This window comes from Lynx rufus, unplaced genomic scaffold, assembly GCF_022079265.1.
Source record: "Lynx rufus isolate CCGP_SWC_20201006 ecotype Redwood Valley unplaced genomic scaffold, mLynRuf1.p SCAF_9, whole genome shotgun sequence".
NCBI classification, from domain to species: domain Eukaryota; kingdom Metazoa; phylum Chordata; class Mammalia; order Carnivora; family Felidae; genus Lynx; species Lynx rufus.
The window spans coordinates 22,089,660-22,096,025 of NW_025814897.1; the positions used below are offsets into that span (position 1 = coordinate 22,089,660).

General features: G+C 46.4%; 1 non-coding gene across 1 annotated transcript; it reads right to left on the reverse strand.

The window, feature by feature from the left end:
* Positions 1-609: 609 nt before the first annotated feature.
* On the reverse strand, positions 610-694 carry TRNAQ-UUG (transfer RNA glutamine (anticodon UUG)). Its single transcript has one exon. It is a non-coding gene; the product is annotated as a tRNA-Gln (tRNA).
* Positions 695-6,366: the final 5,672 nt, after the last annotated feature.

Sequence of the window (6,366 nt, forward strand, 5' to 3'; positions counted from 1 at the left end):
GATCAGTGTCTGAGCCCTGTTCCTGCCACTTACTAGCTTTGTGACCATCTGAAATCCAGTTTTTTCATACGCAGAATGGGGATAAAAATACCTACCTCATGGGAGTATCATGAGGAGCAAATGAGACATTGTATGTAAAGCATTCAGCACGGTACCCACTCATAGCCACTGCTCAGTAAGCAGTAGCTGTTGTGACTTAATCATAATATGCCCTAGAATTTCCGTTTGTCACATGATTTCCTGGTTGGATTGTTCTCCCAGTTCCCCTTTTCGGCCTGCATCAGATGCCACCCCCTCCTCAAATCCTTCCTGATCCCCCTTCCTCAGTCACCATGCTGTCTTTGACCTCACTTGTAACATTGCGGGTGATTTCTTTCTATACTCTGCCTACAATGCCCAGCATAGTTTGGGGGCACGTATTAATAGCTGTCACTAAAAAGTTTTATGAAACTGGGTTGTGTTCTTATTTATTTCTTTTTTTTTTTTAATTTTTTTAATGTTTGTTTATTTTTGAGAGAGAGACAGACAGAGCATGAGCCGGGGAGGGGCAGAGAGAGAGAAGGAGACACAGATCCAAAGCAGGCTTCAGGCTCCAAGCTGTCGGCACAGAGCCCGACGCGGGGCTCGAACCCACGAGCCATGAGATCATGACCTGAGCCAAAGTCAGACGCTCAACCGACTGAGCCACCCAGGCACCCCTATGTTCTTATTTCTTTTTGTCGTGTATGTATTGTACATACTTGTAATCCCTACTTCTTAACCACGATGGATATATATGTATTCTCCTTGGAGAGATTTGTTTGGTTATTTCTTTTTCACTTCCAACTAATTTAATCCTCCGTAATATCTATAAATTCTGCCCTGACAAGTTGCAGATCTCAAGAGGGTATGAGATTAGCATGGGCATTACCTTATATTGAAGTCACTTCACTCCACAAATGTTTTTATGGGCATCTTCCATGGACCAGACACAATAAATGACAGTAGTGAAGATCATCACGTTTGCTCGGCAGCAATACAGTGTGTAGCTTTCCTTATGGAGGCTCTGGCTCCAGGACAGCTTCTGCCATCCAGGAGAGGACAGGGTCTGTGCTGAGGCCTCCCTCTGTAAGCCCCGTTGTGTGCCCTCAGGGAACCCATAAATACCAGGGCTGTTCTGCTGTAGACCCAGACAAGGATCCCTTGAAGCTATTTCCCAACTCAGAAGTGGTTTGGGCAGAATATTCTACTTCTCTGAAAAATCAGTCCTTTTGAGTATTTGTACTTTTATCCCAGCCTCAATTCCCTAATAATGAAGGCCCTCACCCAAGTAGACTCTAGGGCGTACAAAGATTTTTCACATACATCAGTGAGACTGGTCTTTGTCACAGCCCTCAGAGGTAGAGTGGGGTTCCAGATCCCTGTTTTTAAGTTGAGGTGTCAAAAGCTCAGAGGAAGTAAGGAATAGACCGAGGTCTTGTGGCAAGCAAATCCAACACTCGAAACCTGAATGCAGACCTGCCGACTACAGGTCTAGCAATTCTTTCTGTTGTGACTGAATCTTGGGTCTCTTAGCCAGGAAAAGATGAAGCAGGATAGCAAAACCACCCCTCTGCTACGTACTTTCAGTGCATTTCCTGAAGCTGGGAGGGCACCAGTGAGGGGACAGCTGGGGGAGATGTGGAGCTGGAGGGAGGGTGGCCCTTCTACCATGTCAGCAGGAGAGGAACCTTGAACATAGAAGATCCCTGGCCTTCCTCCTTGACTCTGACCTCACAGACTGCAGTGGGCCTCGCAGAACTTTCTGGTCTGTTGGGAAAGGAAATGGCCTCCACCACGTGGGCCTAGGCAGGGAGGCAGCCAACAGGCATCCCCCTCAGAAGACAGGTGAGCTGAAGTGGGCGGATTTTCTTGTCATATGTGACTTTCTGTGGCTGCTTCCCATCAATTTTCCCTTTTAGCAAAGCTAAAATTTAAATTAGGCGTCTTGTGTCCAGCTTGATAGTAGCACCTGTGATTCATGAGATTGCCAAGGGGAAAGGTGACTCTCAGAAAGTCAGTGTGTGATCCAACTGCCCTCCCACTCTGGAGGTGTCTCTCCATTGCTACCTTCAGGATGCGGGATAATTTTCATTGAGACAATCCACGAGTTTCCATAGGTGGGGGAGATAGAGATTCCAGAAGTCACTTCTAGGTACTTTTCAGGGATTGGGGTTCACAAGCTTTAAGGTCCACTTCCAGCCCTGCTTCTAACTAATAAGAGTGTTTGGGCCAGTGCCTGGACCTGAGCCTCTCTGCTGAGAGCTGTAAATCATGATGGGTTAAGTGATTTCAGCTTTGATGCACATCTGCATCACCCAGGGAGCTTTTTAAACTATACCTAATCGGGGGCCCTGCCCTCAGATCTTTATTCAGTTGGTCTGGGTGAGGCAGGGGACTGATATTTTTTACGAGGTCCCCCAGGTGATCAATAAAGGTGAAGAAACGGGAGGGCGCCTGGGTGGCTCACTCGGTTAAGCGTCCGACTTCAGCTCAGGTCACGATCTCACGGTCCGTGGGTTCGAGCCCCGCGTCGGGCTCTGGGCTGATGGCTCAGAGCCTGGAGCCTGCTTCCGATTCTGTGTCTCCCTCTCTCTCTGCCCCTCCCCCATTCATGCTCTGTCTCTCTCTGTCTCAAAAATAAATAAACGTTAAAAAAAAAAAATTAAAAAAAAAAAAAGGTGAAGAAATGGGATGGGTTAATCTCTGAGCTCTTCTGGAGACCTGTTGGGGAGAACTCATGTCCATCTGGTCCACATTCCACAGTTCACCATGTGGCCGTTCCAGCCTTTAAACTCAAGGCCATGAAAGACCAGAAAGCACTGTACAGAGGGCCACTGGCCAAGTCCCTTATTTTAAAGTGGCAGGGGAGAATGCTCCTAGGGAGCAGTGTGTTCCAGGCACACAGGAAGGCAGGGCAAGCAGTTTGTCCAGGCATTTGGCCCCCAAGTCTGTGGTCCTGTCTTAATGCCACACAGCTCTGAAGGAAGCCCAGGAAATTACTGGAGAGCAAGGTAACACTTTTGCCCGGTTTCCCCAGTAAGCCTTTCACCTAGTGGTGCTTTGGAGTCTGGTGAATAATTACTCATTCCTTCTGCACTGAACTACATATCCAAACTCCAGAGAAGCAGATTATTCTTATCCACAGATGAAGAAACTACAGGTGGAAAGATTGAGACTTGCCCTGGTCACACAGCACGATAATAACAAAGGCTGTGTAATGGAAACAGAAGCCCTTGTTTTTCCTGGAGGAAAATCCCTTCCTTTTCACCTTGACTTAGCTGTTCAGAAGCAGCAGGTCTCCGAGTTAGCAAGCTCTGCTGAGAAGTGGGGCAGTCCTGTTGAGGTGCTTCTGCCCCAGAAGAAGAGAGAGCGCCTTCTAGGTGAAGCTTCTCTAGTGGGGCCACTGTGCTTCTGGCACCTCAGTATCTCTCACATGTTTACCCTTTCCCTTTCCCATCCTGTCCACTGGTTTTCCCTGCCCTTCTATTCAGGACGAGCTGTCTAGGCTGTTCTAAGCCACATCATTCCACCTGGAAAGGCAAAAGGGCAGGAAAGCTCCCACCAGGGCATGTAGGAGGTGGTGAGGAGGAAGAATGTTAGGCCTTCCATTCTCCTGTGGGTCAGCAAAATAGCTGAAGAGGTAGGTGCTCCAGCATGAAACCATAGTGGAAACTCCTGCTGGCTTCTGCAAAGTTTTACGTGTCACCACACATCCATATTTGTGGCTCCTTACAAAGAATGAAAAGACTATTTTCATGCAAATCTACTATGTTAATGTAGATTTCTTTCTAGCTTTGCTCAATGGAGAATCATTTCTGAGGTCCTGCTGTTGTTTCACTCCCCCTTCCCACTCAGCTCTAAATTCATTAGCAGCCACAGAAAATGTGCTTCCAGAAAATGTGCATCCCATAGACATGTGTCAAGCAGAGAGTTTGTCCAGCCCAGCAAAGCGGCTTTGTGTGGCTTTGGTTTGAAGGTCCCAGCTGATGCTTCCCTTTTGGGAAATTACAAACTCTCCACCTATGGAAGGTTAATGGATTGGGCTAATGAAAAATCTGTTAGAGCAAGCACAGCATCTATAGACCCCATGGCTAGAATAGCCGAAACAGTGGACCAGCTCAGTTAGGCTTGGGCCTCTGCCAGCTGCCTGACCTTCAGCATTCTGTCAGTACTGCTCTTGTCTGGCTTTAACTGACCTCTGTCATGCCAGGTGTGGCCACCAGCCTCCAAGCTGGCCCCTAGTGACCCAGTTCTCTTGGTATTCACCCCTTACACAATGAAGAGGGCTGGTCCTGTGACCCATAGGATATTGTAGACTGCTGGTGTGTGGCTCCCCAGGTGAGATCATTAACAAAATTGCAGCTTCCACGTTGGGCCCTTTGAATTGCTCACTCTGGGAAGTGAGACCTCCTGTTGTGAGGACATCCAGGCAACACTGTGGAGATCATGTCAGGAGGAACCAACTTCCAACATGAACTTGCCAGGCACATGAATGAGTCATGTCCGGAAATGGATCTTCCAGTGTCAGTTAAGCCTTTAGATGTTTCTAGCTCCTCAGCATTTGAGTCTCAGCTGAGGCCCCAGATATCATAGAACAGAGGTAAGCTGTCCCCACTGTGACTTGTCTACATTCATGACTCACAAAAATAATGGGATAAGTCTTTATTGTTGTTTTCTGCCATTAAGTTGTAGGGGTGATTTGTAACGCAGTAATAGATGACTCCAGCCTAATTGTGTATGGATATGAGCCATTATAAAATTGTATCTGCAAAATGAATCCCACTTTATAAAGCAATCGTTCAAGGGTGGATTCTTCTATACCTACACTCTAAATTGTATTCATGTAGTCAAGTATTCATAATAGAGGTGGGTTCTCCACCTACAAATACCAAGAAAGGCTCAAATACACCTTGCTGATGGAGGGGAAATGAAAAGTCCCCTAAAAGAGCCCTCACTTGAAGAAGCAGGCAACATGCTTAACTCCTCTCACCAAACCTGTCTTTAGCCCCTGGGAATCTGACTTTAGTTTCTTTTTTTTTTTTTTTTTTTTTATATGAAATTTATTGACAAATTGGTTTCCATACAACACCCAGTGCTCATCCCAAAAGGTGCCCTCCTCAATACCCATCACCCACCCTCCCCTCCTTCCCACCCCCCATCAACCCTCAGTTTGTTCTCAGTTTTTAACAGTCTCTTATGCTTTGGCTCTATAAAGAGCTCACCAAACTCCACACCCGAAAAACAAATAACCCAGTGAAGAAATGGGCAGAAAACATGAATAGACACTTCTCTAAAGAAGACATCCAGATGGCCAACAGGCACATGAAAAGATGTTCAGCGTCGCTCCTTATCAGGGAAATACAAATCAAAACCACACTCAGGTATCACCTCACGCCAGTCAGAGTGGCCAAAATGAACAAATCAGGAGACTATAGATGCTGGAGAGGATGTGGAGAAACGGGAACCCTCTTGCACTGTTGGTGGGAATGCAAATTGGTGCAGCCGCTCTGGAAAGCAGTGTGGAGGTTCCTCAGAAAATTAAAAATAGACCTACCCTATGACCCAGCAATAGCACTGCTGGGAATTTACCCAAGGGATACAGGAGTACTGATGCATAGGGGCACTTGTACCCCAATGTTCATAGCAGCACTGTCAACAATAGCCAAATTATGGAAAGAGCCTAAATGTCCATCAACTGATGAATGGATAAAGAAATTGTGGTTGACTTTAGTTTCTACCACTTATTTGGAATCATCTTCTCTCCAGTCATCAGGAGCCTCCTCATCTATAACTCCAGGAGTCTAAGTTCTGATTCTCCTGTAACTTCTTGATAGATCTCCTCTTTGATTTCCTTGATACCTTTGTTCCTCAGTGGTCCACCTACTGCTTCCTCTATTTTACTGGCAAATCTTCCCCTGAAGCCCCTTTTCATTCTGGCCTTCTCTCAAGAATTCTTCCAGACTGAAGAGAAATGGACTGCTTCGTGAAGGAGTGAGCTTCTGTAGGCTTTAGTAGATACAGGGTGACCATCTAGCAGGGATGTTCTGAGAGGGATTCTAGAAGTGGTCTCTGAACCACTAATCAGCAATATAAATTCTGTAATTTTTGAAAGGCTTAGGTACCAAGATACCTTTAAGAATATTGAAGGGACGCCCGGGTGGCTCTCAGTTGGTTAAGCATCCAACATTGGCTCAGGTCGTGATCTCGTGGCTTGTGAGCCTGGAGCCTGCTTCAGATTTCGTGTCTGCCTCTCTCTCTGCCCCTCCCCTGCTCATGTTCTGCCTTTCTCCCAAAACTAAATAAACGTTAAAAATAAAAAGAATATTGGAACCAGGACAGTTATAA